The 13,862-nt window shown below is 42.9% G+C and overlaps 1 pseudogene; it reads left to right on the forward strand.

The window, feature by feature from the left end:
* The first annotated feature begins 13,455 nt into the window (after positions 1 to 13,455).
* LOC126471911 (5S ribosomal RNA) lies at positions 13,456 to 13,573 on the forward strand (annotated as a pseudogene).
* Positions 13,574 to 13,862: the final 289 nt, after the last annotated feature.

Genomic DNA, 13,862 nt, shown 5'->3' on the forward strand with positions numbered 1-13,862 from the left:
TTGGAAACAAGAGAATGCAGCATGAATGGCTATAACATACTACACCTTTCGGCCTTTTACTCATCGATGCCATCACACACGGAAAACGTCATTAGGGCCCATGGCGGATCCTGTGCCTTCTAGGCAGTAGGACACGCACTGAACTGAGGTGACTGACGTGCTAATCATTTCTGCAGAATATACACTACTATCCATTAAAATTGCTACACCACGAAGATGACATGCTACAGACGCGAAATTTAACCGACAGGAAGAAGATGCTGTGATATGCAAATGATTAGCTTTTCAGAGCATTCACACAATGTTGGCGCCGGTGGCGACACCTACAACATGCTGACACGAGGAAAGTTTCCAACCGATTTTTCATACACAAACAGTAGTTCACCGGCGTTGCCCGGTGAAACGTTGTTGTGATGGCTTGTGTAAGGAAGAGAAGTGTGTACCATAACGTTTCCGACTGTGATAAAGGTCGGATTGTAGCGTATCGCGATTGCGGTTTATCGTATCGCGATATTGCTGCTCGCGTTGCTTGAGATCCAATGACTGTTAGCAGAATATGGGATAGGTGGGTTCAGGAGGGTAATTATGGAAAGCCGTGCTGGATCCCAACGGCCTCGTATCACTAGCAGTCGAGATGACAGGCATCTTATCCGCATGGCTGTAACGGATCGTGCAGCCACGTCTCGATCCCTGAGTCAATAGATGGGGTCGTTTGCAAGATAACAACCATCTGCACGAACAGTTCGACGACGTTTGCGGCAGTATGGACTATCAGCTCGGAGACCATGGCTGCGGTTACCCTTGACGCTGCATCACAGACAGGAGCGCCTGCGATGGTGTACTCAACGACGAACCTGGGTGCACGAATGGCAAAACGTCAATTTTTCGGATGAATCCAGGTTCTGTTTACAGCATCACAATGGTCACATCCGTGTTTGGCGACAATTCGGTGAACGCACATTAGAAGCGTGTATTCGTCATCGCCATACTGGCGTATTACCAGGCGTGATGGTATGGAGTGCCATTAGTTACACGTCTCGGGCACCTCTTGTTCGCATTGACGGCACTTTGAACAGGGGACGTTACATTTCAGATGTGTTACGACCCGTGTCTCTACCCTTCATTCGAGCCCTGCGAAACCCTACATTTCAGCAGGATAATGCACGCCCGCATGTTGCAGGTCCTGCACCGGCCTTTCTGGATACAGAAAATGTTCGACTACTGCCCTGGCCAGCACATTCTCCAGATCTCTCACCAATTGAAAACGTCTGGTCAATGGTGGCCGAGCTACTGGCTCGTCACAATACGCCAGTGACTACTCTTGATGAACTGTGGTATCGTGTTGAAGGTGCATGGGCAGCTGTACCTGTACACGCCATCCAAGCTCTGTTTGACTCCATGCCCAGACGTATCAAGGCCGTTATTACGGCCACAGGTGGTTGTTCCGGGTACTGATCCCTCAGGATGTATGCACCTAAATTGCGTGAAAATGTAATCACATGTGAGTTCTAGTATAATATATTTGTCCAATTAATACCTGTTTATCATCTGCATTTCTTCATTGTGTAGCAATTTTAATGGCCAGTAGTGTACTAATGTTTATCTCCTATGAATATGAAGGTTCTATCTCTAGTCGTTTAAGGTGTTCCGTATTTTTTTCTGAACTGTGTGTGTGTGTGTGTGTGTGTGTGTGTGTGTGTGTGTGTGAGCGCGTGCGCAGAAGTAAGGAAGACAGAATAGCATAACGCTCTCACGTCCGGTCTCTCCACAGACCTGAGCTATAAACGCGTGAAGGTCCTCAGAAAGCTGAGAAAATATTTAGAGAGCGCTTAGCTTGTCTCAGCTGGTGCTACTTGTGGCGCGCTTCCGTGGACAACGCCGGAAGTGCAATTAGAGAGCATACCAGGCGCGAAGAGAATTTTATTTTAACGCAATTAATATTAGCAGCCGCCCTCTTCACGGGTTTGTTAGCACACAACAAACGATCGCTGCCGGACATAAATACGGTAATGGCGTCGGCGACACTGGCATGGAAGGTGTGGGGGCGAGGGAACGTTCTAATTGTCGGCGCCACCTGTCCCGCGCCAGGAAGCTGATATCTCTTTTATCAGAAGTGAATAGTCACGTTCCAATAACGACAGCGACGGGCGGCGCGCCACCCATCGCCGTCCCCTCACCCAACAAGCCTAGCTTTGCTCTTGCTGAAAACAATTCCTTCTTCTTTATGTACACGTATCCCGACGTTCCAGGAGAAACGAACAAGGAAAGGAAGAAAATCAGTTAGCTTTACTAGCTGGTGATAATGATGTCACCGTAAAGAAGGATATAGGTTAATATTTTGTCTACGTCCGTATCATTAGGGACAATGTAGTAGTTCGGTTGTGTAACAATGTGTCTGGATGGAGAGTCAAGATTATCTATAAACGTATTTCATCTTAAAGAAATTGTAGGCATTTCCAGGCAGACCTCTACAATGTATCAGTGTGGTGCAAATGGTGGGAGCTAACAATTAATGTATAGGAATGTAAAGTTTTGAATTTCACGAAACGTCGAACTGTAGTACCTACTGAATACAAGATTAATGACTCAAAGACAGAGTTGGTCACGTAATAAACATAACTGAGAAGAACAATAAGAGGTATAAAGTGGAAGGGTAAGTAAGAGCACTTGTAGATAAAGCAAATATAGTGGGTTCAAATGGCTCTGAGCACTATGGGACTTAACTGCTGTGGTCATCAGTCCCCTAGAACTTAGAACTACTTAAACCTAACTAACCTAAGGACATCACACACATCCATGCCCAAATATAGTGGGAAAATATAGTTTGCGTACAAGGTGATCGCTTACGAAACACTTGTATGAAGCACACATGAATACTTTTCAGGTGCTTGGAATCATATCTGTTTTCATTAACAGGGTACATTGAGTGTATACAGAGAAAGGCTTAGTGAACATTGACACAGCTGTCTGAATGGCGAGTGAGTAAACCAGAAATGCCGACAGTCTAACACAATAAACGTGATATATATCGCGAAAATCTGCTTACAAAATTGCTGCATTTTTACATTTTCTTCTTTCATCAGTTAAATTCAATATCTCCTCTGTTATTCAAGGATTTCTACTAGCCCTTGTTTTTTTATATATTTGATCCTCTGCTGCCTTACTATCTGCCCATTCATCTACTACTTCATTCCATTCTCCTGTTCTAGTTAATCGTTTCCTAATGCTACCTCTGAAGCTGTCAACAGCATCTGGTTCTTTCTACTTATCTTGAAGTTTTTCAGTTTCTTTAGTTTTTGTTTGCAGTTCATAACCAAGCAATTGTGGATATAGTTCACATCTGCCCCTAGAAATGTTTTACAATCTAAAATCTGGTTACGAATTCTCTGTCTTACGATCATATAGTAAGTGTGAACCCATCCGATGTCTCCAGGTTTCTTCCCCGTATACATCCGTCTTTCATGATTCTATCATACCCTGTGCAAAATTCTACCAGGCGGCTTCCTCTTTCATTTCTTTCCCCCATTCCATATTCACTTACTATTTCTCCTTCTCTAACTTTTCCTATTATTGAATTCCAGTCCCCCTTTCGTCTTCCTTAACCATCTGAATAATTTCTTTTATCTCATAATACATTTCTTCAACCTTCTCATCATCTGCGGAGCTAGGTGGCATATAAACTCGTGCTACTGCGGTGGGTATGGGCTTCGTGTCTATCTTGGTTACGAAAATTTGCGAATTATACTGTTCACAGTAGCTTACCCGCATTCCTATTTTCTTATTCGTTATTAAACCTACTCCTGCATTACCGCTATTTGATTTTGTATTTATAACCCTGTATTTTCCCAACCAGAAGTCCTGTTCCTCCTGCCACCGAACTTCACTAATGCCCATTATATCTAACTTTGACCTACCTATTTTCCTTTCTAAATTCTCTAATTTACCTGCCCGATTAACGGATCTAGCATTTCGCGCTTCGACCTGTAGAACTTGTTTCTTCTGGTGACGACATCCTCCTGAGTAAACCCTGCCCGGAGATCCGAAAGGGGGGTATTTTATCTCCGGAATACTTTACCCAAGAGGATGCAATCATCATTTCACCACACAGTAGAAATCTATGCACTATGAAAATTTACGACCGTAGTTTCCCATTGCTTTCAGCCGTTCACAGTAGCAACACACAACGGTCATTTTGGTAGGTGTTATAAGGCCAGATCATTCAGTTATTCAGATTTTTGCCCCTGCAACGACTGAAAAGCCTGCTATCCCTCTTTGGGAATCAGATGTTTGTGTGGTCTTTCTACAGATACCCCTTCACCGTAGTTGCACCTACGGTACTGCTATCTATATGGCTGAGGTACTCAAGCTATTCCACCAACGGCAAGGTCCAATCTTCTTAATACCTATCACTTTTCCTATATGTTATGTCGTCTACAGCTTCGTAAGTAACTTGTCGCCTAGTCATCTTTCAGTTGCAGCTTGACAAGCTATTGGATCTTCCATCGCCGGCCGCTGTGGCCGAGCAGTTCTAGGCGCTTCAGTCCGGAACCGCGCTGCTGCTACGGTCGCAGGTTCGAATCCTGCCTTCCAGACGAGGGGTGTCTGTTTTTCGTCCTGGTATTGATTTAAATGGATCCACGAGACACCACGCATTTCCACAAGGAACTCTTACTAGCTACAACAAGAGATTTTCATGTTTTCGTGTGGTATGTAGGTGGTACGTGAGGTTTTCATCTTACATTATGTAAACAGATCACCACATCGGATCTGTGTCTGCAGTAATTAGTTTTACGGCTTGATCCCCCAACGTGAATCCTAGGAAACATGTTTAGGATTTTATCGGAAGATTTACAGCTGACAGCGGTCATCCCAGACCCTTGACATACTGAGAGAAACTTTGAAAGAATGGCATTCACTTACTACAGAGCCCATCAAAACCATCGTTAACACTATCACACAGAGCTATATGCACTGTGCTTCTACTCAGTGTAATCAAACTGAAGACTGATATCATTTATGTTTGTCTATACTGACGTCTAGTTAAAAACATTTAGAACATTTTGTATTTAAGAATATAATTTATTTGTGTTGGACTATGTTTTCATAGTTTGTTTAATCTGAATCTTGTGTTCTACGTACTGGATAAGTTTCACCAAATTCGACAAATTATTTTTGTAAAATGTTGAAAAAAAAACACCTCCAGCGGTCTAAATTTCCAGCTGCTACTTTATGTGAACAACCAGTTTCAGCGCTACGTTACACCATCTTCAGGCTCCCTTCGATCGAAGGGATCGCTGTGTCATTGAATGCTCGCGCCTATTTTGACTGAATCAGAGGCAGAATTCTTTCTAAACGTCAGTCAATGAGCTTGAAGCGCTGAAACTGGTTGCTGAAATAAAATAAAACTGGATTTCTAGACGGTTGAAGGTGTTTTATTCGATATTTTACATTAAATAGCCGAGGTCCCGCAACCATTTGTATAAAGATAGACTTACAGAGGATTATTTTTGTAGATATCGTTATCATTCTGACGTTTCCCATGTTCTACAGGGTGGAAAGAAACAGTCTGAAAAGCTTGGAAGGGTGTTGAAGGATAGGCTGTGCTGAGAAATAATTTTTAAGAAAAAAATCGATTCGTTGCGCTGTTTCCGAGTTAATTAGCTTTGAAGTCAGCCAACTAGGCCACTGCGCGCGCAAATTCAAGCGGCCCGCCAGAGACGGTGTCGCCAAACGTGTCCTCCCTTTGGTTTCCTAAAACCGAATAAGAGGCCTATACAAAAACTGGAGATGGGACGATCGTAAGGATCTAACCCGAACCAAAGGCTGAGCAATCTCGTGCGCTATCATCTACTTTATGAGAACAACTGACACTAATTGTGTCTGGCTGGCCACTTTAAATTGCGAGCATACCATCCTAATTGGATAACTTCAATGCAGATTAACTCGGAAACGGCGTAACTTATCGAATTTTTGTCGTAACAATTATTTCTCAACACGATCTACCCCGCAGCAACATTACAAAATGTTCAGACTATGCCAGCCGGAGTGGCCGTGCGGTTCTAGGCGCTACAGTCTGGAGCCGAGCGACCACTACGGTAGCAGGTTCGAATCCTGCCTCGGGCATGGATGTGTGTGATGTCCTTAGGTTAGTTATGTTTAAGTAGTTCTACGTTCTAGGGGACTGATGACCTAAGAAGTTAAGTCGCATAGTGCTCAGAGTCATTTTGTTCAGACTGTTTCTAACCACCCTTTGTAGAAATCACTGTGTGAGGAGCTACACTTCCTACAACAAACTATCCAATTTCACCGGCTTAAAAACTAATGTCCAAAAATAAAATTAAAACTAGTAAAACTCAGTATTCTTAATCGCAGAAAATAACATATGATAACAAAGTTGTTGTTGTTGTGGTCTTCAGTCCTGAGACTGGTTTGATGCAGCTCTCCATGCTACTCTATCCTGTGCAAGCTTTTTCATCTCCCAGTACCTACTGCAACCTACATCCTTCTGAATCTGCTTAGTGTATTCATCTCTTGGTCTCCCTCTACGATTTTTACCCTCCACGCTGCCCTCCAATACTAAATTGGTGATCCCTTGATGCCTCAGAACATGTCCTACCAACCGATCCCTTCTTCTGGTCAAGTTGTGCCACAAACTTCTCTTCTCCCCAATCCTATTCAATACTTCCTCATTAGTTATGTGATCTACCCATCTAATCTTTAGCATTCTTCTGTAGCACCACATTTCGAAAGCTTCTATTCTCTTCTTATCCAAACTATTTATCGTCCATGTTTCACTTCCATACATGGCTACACTCCATACGAATACTTTCAGAAATGACTTCCTGACACTTAAATCAATACTGGATGTTAACAAATTTCTCTTCTTCAGAAACGCTTTCCTTGCCATTGCCAGCCTACATTTTATATCCTCTCTACTTCGACCATCATCAGTTATTTTGCTCCCCAAATAGCAAAACTCCTTTACTACTTTAAGTGCCTCATTTCCTAATCTAATTCCCTCAGCATCACCCGACTTAATTAGACTACATTCCATTATCCTTGTTTTGCTTTTGTTGATGTTCATCTTATATCCTCCTTTCAAGACACTGTCCATTCCATTCAACTGCTCTTCCAAGTCCTTTGCTGTCTCTGACAGAATTACAATATCATCAGCGAACCTCAAAGTTTTTATTTCTTCTCCATGAATTTTAATACCTACTCCGAATTTTTCTTTTGTTTCCTTTACTGCTTGCTCAATATACAGATTGAACAACATCGGGGAGAGGCTACAACCCTGTCTTACTCCCTTCCCAACCACTGCTTCCCTTTCATGCCCCTCGACTCTTATAACTGCCATCTGGTTTCTGTACAAATTGTAAATAGCCTTTCGCTCCCTGTATTTTACCCCTGCCACCTTTAGAATTTGAAAGAGAGTATTCCAGTCAACATTGTCAAAAGCTTTCTCTAAGTCTACAAATGCTAGAAACGTAGGTTTGCCTTTCCTTAATCTTTCTTCTAAGATAAGTCGTAAGGTCAGTATTGCCTCACGTGTTCCAGTGTTTCTACGGAATCCAAACTGATCTTCCCCGAGGTTGGCTTCTACTAGTTTTTCCATTCGTCTGTAAAGAATTCGTGTTAGTACTTTGCAGCTGTGACTTATTAAGCTGATAGTTCGGTAATTTTCACATCTGTCAACACCTGCTTTCTTTGGGATTGGAATTATTATATTCTTCTTGAAGTCTGAGGGTATTTCGCCTGTTTCATACATCTTGCTCACCAGATGGTAGAGTTTTGTCAGGACTGGCTCTCCCACGGCCGTCAGTAGTTCCAATGGAATATTGTCTACTCCGGGGGCCTTGTTTCGACTCAGGTCTTTCATTGCTCTGTCAAACTCTTCACGCAGTATCATATCTCCCATTTCATCTTCATCTACATCCTCTTCCATTTCCATAATATTGTCCTCAAGTACATCGCCCTTGTATAGACCCTCTATATACTCCTTCCACCTTTCTGCTTTCCCTTCTTTGCTCAGAACTGGGTTTCCATCTGAGCTCTTGATATTCATACAAGTCGTTCTCTTATCTCCAAAGGTCTCTTTAATTTTCCTGTAGGCGGTATCTATCTTACCCCTAGTGAGATAGGCCTCTACATCCTTACATTTGTCCTCTAGCCATCCCTGCTTAGCCATTTTGCACTTCCTGTCGATCTCATTTTTGAGACGTTTGTATTCCTTTTTGCCTGTTTCACTTACTGCATTTTTATATTTTCTCCTTTCATCAATTAAATTCAATATTTCTTCTGTTACCCAAGGATTTCTACTAGCCCTCGTCTTTTTACCTACTTGATCCTCTGCTGCTGTCACTACTTCATCCCTCAAAGCTACCCATTCTTCTTCTACTGTATTTAATTCCCCCATTCCTGTCAATTGCTCCCTTATGCTCTCCCTGAATCTCTGTACAACCTCTGGCTCTTTTAGTTTATCCAGGTCCCATCTCCTTAAATTCCCACCTTTTTGCAGTTTCTTCAGTTTTAATCTACAGGTCATAACCAATAGATTGTGGTCAGAGTCCACATCTGCCCCTGGAAATGTCTTACAATTTAAAACCTGGTTCCTAAATCTCTGTCTTACCATTACATAATCTATCTGATACCTTTTAGTATCTCCAGGGTTCTTCCATGTATACAACCTTCTTTCATGATTCTTAAACCAAGTGTTAGCTATGATTATGTTGTGCTCTGTGCAAAATTCTACCAGGCGGCTTCCTCTTTCATTTCTGTCCCCCAATCCATATTCACCTACTATGTTTCCTTCTCTCCCTTTTCCTACACTCGAATTCCAGTCACCCATGACTATTAAATTTTCGTCTCCCTTCACAATCTGAATCATTTCTTTTATTTCATCATACATTTCTTCAATTTCTTCGTCATCTGCAGAGCTAGTTGGCATATAAACTTGTACTACTGTAGTAGGTGTGGGCTTCGTATCTATCTTGGCCACAATAATGCGTTCACTATGCTGTTTGTAGTAGCTTACCCGCATTCCTATTTTCCTATTCATTATTAAACCTACTCCTGCATTACCCCTATTTGATTTTGTGTTTATAACCCTGTAGTCACCTGACCAGAAGTCTTGTTCCTCCTGCCACCGAACTTCACTAATTCCCACTATATCTAACTTCAACCTATCCATTTCCCTTTTTAAATTTTCTAACCTACCTGCCCGATTAAGGGATCTGACATTCCACGCTCCGATCCGTAGAACGCCAGTTTTCTTTCTCCTGATAACGACATCCTCTTGAGTAGTCCCCGCCCGGAGATCCGAATGGGGGACTATTTTACCTCCGGAATATTTTACCCAAGAGGACGCCATCATCATGTAATCATACAGTAAAGCTGCATGCCCTCGGGAAAAATTACGGCTGTAGTTTCCCCTTGCTTTCAGCCGTTCGCAGTACCAGCACAGCATGGCCGTTTTGGTTATTGTTACAAGGCCAGATCAGTCAATCATCCAGACTGTTGCCCTTGCAACTACTGAAAAGGCTGCTGCCCCTCTTCAGTGTAATGTGTAAATGTGTGGATATGTAAAACCGTCGTTTCGACCACCTTTGAATCGGTCCTCTGAAGCTTACGGCTACAACGGCGGCCTAAACATCAGTTTTTATAGTTTTAGTGTTCCATAAACATGCGGATTTACACCCAAAAGGATTTTTTTCGAAACGTTTATTCTGTTTTTATTATGTCTCAAAACTTTTTTCGGAGATTTAAACTGCCAGCATTGACAAAAAAAGACTATTGCTGTGATTTAAATGTGTATTTTGAGTTTCCTTGAGACTCTGTCTACGAGTAATGAACGCACATTACAGCTAACATTTGCTGATCAATCAAGAAAATGGAGAGAGCGTGCGTTTCAGTTAGTTTTCCCTCACTTGCATTCCGGGAAGTTGGATGATTCTACGTCAAGTGGAGGCTGTGAAGGAAAAAAAAGAACGATTTTTCTTTGTTATTGGTTAAACGAATATGTGGTGGAAGGAGCATTATCCAAAATAGATTCAGAGATATGGGTTTGAGTTCCCATCCAGGACACAGAGCAGTCTGTCAGAAATGTCCCAAGTCACAAAACAGTCGATTGCAAAGAGAAAGAGAGAGAGAGGAGAGAGGGGGCGTGGAAGGAGGGAGGAAGGGAGGGAGGAAGGGAGAGAGAGAGAGAGAGAGAGAGAGAGAGAGAGAGGTACAGAGATATGATTATGTGATACACGAACACATGTCATAAACGCGTTGCCTTGACCACATCTGACAAGTCAAATAGATCTGCCCAGCTGTCTTGTAGATACGTTGTTTTCTTTTTTTAATTAGTCGTGTCACATGTGTTTTTTAAATGTGTAGACTGGTATACATTGATCTCACAAAATTCTACGTTTCAAACGATTTATCATCAACTAAAATTCGACACAAAGTGGTGAATTATGTAAGAAGTCTGTTTCTTCGTTTACATCAGTTGAAGAATGGGTATATGCGTTCACATGTGGCCAGCGCCCACGTGAAGGACACTCCAAAACTGCAACAAAAAATTAAAAACATTGAGGAAGTACACAGCATGGTATTGGGCGATGGGGAATGAGACATGTGTGCAGAAGCCATAGTCATGTTAAAAGAAAGAGTGCGGATAGGCTAGTGCACTTAAAAATTATTGTAAGAAGACTGGCTATAATGTAGGAAGTGCATTTGTTGAAATCTAACCATAAGCAAATGCCAAAACAAATGTTTGGATGGCTATAAAAAGACTCCAACTTAATTTTTTCTCCAGTTTGTTACGCTCAATAAGACGAGAAACCACCGTCTTCGGAAACGAAACATACATCAAAGCAATGGGTGGGAAGTAATAGCTCTGCACAAAAGGAAGGACGATGACGATTCCATCAGCTAGAAAAGATAGGATATGAAAGACAGAATACAAAAGGTGTTTCTTATTATTTTTTGCCTTGCAAGGGATAAGACGTTTACTAGTGAATACTAAGCAAGTGAGAAGAATATTGGGTTAAAGAAAAGTCTTTCATCACTATAAGCACTTGGCCTCAAACGTGTTCGACAAAGGCAAAACTGAGGGATTTAAGCAGAAATTATCGCAATTCCTCCACATTTAAAATATCTGGTACCCTCTGACTTCCACCTATTCACACATGGCATCAAATTCGTGTCTAGAAAACGTTTTGGTCTAATGAACAGGCAGATGATATTTTGTAGATCTTTCAGTACCACACCTCAGGGATGGAATGTACCCTCTAGAAAGGTATTTGATACATTGCTTAATTTTTCTGCATTATTCTGTTCGAAATCAGCATTTCTCACTTTCACAAAATTCCCAGAGATAAGCTGTATGTGATATAGAATATAAGAGTTTCTGTAAATACTCACCATCTGATGATGAGCCTGTAATGTAAATGAAACAGTTTACTGCGTCAGTAAATCTGCAGTACCTCAAAATTGGTTAGTGGGAGAAAAGTAATTGGAAACGTTATAAACCGAATTGTTGCAGCTTCCACACACATTAATCGCTTTTACCGGTATTACATTGAGGTAACAGATGTCATGGCATGTGCATATACAGATGGTGATAGTATCGCGTACACATGGTATGAAAGGGCAGTGCACTGGCGGAGTTGTCGTTTGTACTCCGGTGATTCACGTGAAAAGGTTTCCGACGTGATTCTGGCCGCACGACGAGAATTAACAGACTTTGAATACGGAATAGAAGTTAGAGCTAGGTACATAGAACATTCCAATTCGGAAATCGTTAGGGATTTCAATATTCCCAGATCCACAGCGTCAAGAGTGTGCCCAAAATACCAAATTTCAGGCATTACTCCTCACCACGGACAACGTAGTGGCCAATGACCTTCACTTAACGACCGAGAACAGCGGCGTCTGCGTACAGTTGTCAGAAGTCACAGATAAGCAACACTGCGTGAAATCACAGCAGAAATCAATTTGGGACTTACGATGAACGTGTCCGTTAGGACAGTGCAACGAAATTTGGCGTTAATGGGCACAGGGAGTGCCTTTGCTACCAACACGAAATCGCCTGCAGCGTCGCTCTTGACGATATCGGTGGGACCCTAGAGGACGTGGCCTGGTCAGATGAGTCCAGATTTCAGGTAGTAAGAGTTGATGATAGGTTCTAGTGTGGCACAGGCCCCACGAAGCCATGGACCCAGGTTTTCAACAAGGTTCTGTGCAGGCTGATGGTGGCTCCATAATGGTGTTGGCTGTGTTTACATAGAATGGACTTCTGGTCCAGCTGAACGATGATTGATTGAAAATGGTTATGTTCGGCTACTTGGAGACCATCTGAAGCCGTTGATGGACTTTGTGTTCCCAAACATCCGTGTCGTATCACCGGGCTAAAGATATTCGAGGTTGGTCTGGAGAACATTCTGGACAATTCGAGCGGATTATTTGGCCACCCGTCGAATATTTATAGGACATAATGGAAAAGTCAGTTCGTGCAGAAAATCCTGCACCCGCAACACTTTCGCATTTATGGACTACTACACAGGGACTACGACTCAGTATTTCTGCATGGGACTTCCAACGAGTTCTTGAGTCCATGCCACGTCAAGTTGCAGCATTACGTGGGACAAAAGGAGGTCCGACACGGTATTATGAGGTATCTCGTGACTTTTGTCACATCAGTATACTTGGGAAGAGTCTTGCTCAGAGTATTCGAGGTATGAGTCAGTACTTACGATGTGTTTACCTCCAGTGTTAATTGTGCTCAGCATGGGACTTGCCTTTCTAGCTAGCGCACGTTCAGTGGTGTCCCTACGGTAAGCTTGCCATCCCTCTGGTACTACAACACTTATCTGCCAGAGGCTGTACACAGACAAACGTGGAACTACAGGACGAAAATCACTGTCTACCAATAGCACACTTACTTACACCTCATGGTTGCAAAACACTGATTAATTCATCACAGAAGAACGGAAAAGCTGGTAGAAGCCGACCTCGAGGAAGATCAGTTTGGGCAACGGAGAATGTAGAAACTCACGAGGCAATATTGATCCTACGACTTACTTAGAAGATAGGATAAACAGAGAAAAACATGCGTTTATAGCATTTGTAGCTTTAGGGAACATTTTGACTGCATGCAGTTGTTAAGGTAGCAGTGGTAAAATACAGGGAGAAAGGATTATTTAGACGGCCGCGGTGGCCTAGCGGTTCTAGGCACTTCAGTCCGGAGCCGCACGACTGCTACGGTCGCAGGTTCGAATCCTGCCTCGGGCATGGATGTGTGTGATGTCATTAGGTTAGTTAGGTTTAAGTAGTTCTAAGTTCTAGGGGACTGATGACCTCAGATATTAAGTCCCATAATGCTCAGAGCCATTTGAACCATTTTTTGAAAGGATTATTTACAACTTGTACAGAAACCAGCAATAAGACTATGTATATGAAAGGAAAGGCAACGGCCTTGTCGCAGTGGATACACTGGTTCCCGTCAGATCACCGAAGTTAAGCTCTGTCGGGCGTGGCCGGCACTTGGATGGGTGACCACCCGGGCCGCCATGCGCTGTTGCCATGTTTCGGGGTGCATTCAGCCTCGTGATGCCAATTGAGGAGCTACTCGACCGCATAGTAGTGGCTCCGGTCAAAGAAAACCTTTATAACGACCGGGAGAGCAGTGTGCTGACCACACGCCCCTCCTATCCGCATCCTCAGCTGAGGATGACACGGTGGTCGGATGGTCCCGGTGGGCCACATGTGGCCTGATGATGGAGTGCTTTTATATGAAAGGAAAGCAGTAGTTGAGATGGAGGTGAGACCAGGTTGTAGCCTATACCCAACGTTATTCCTGTATATCGTAGCAG

The sequence above is a fragment of the Schistocerca serialis genome, chromosome 3 (genome assembly GCF_023864345.2).
Source record: "Schistocerca serialis cubense isolate TAMUIC-IGC-003099 chromosome 3, iqSchSeri2.2, whole genome shotgun sequence".
Classification (NCBI taxonomy): Eukaryota; Metazoa; Arthropoda; class Insecta; order Orthoptera; family Acrididae; genus Schistocerca; species Schistocerca serialis.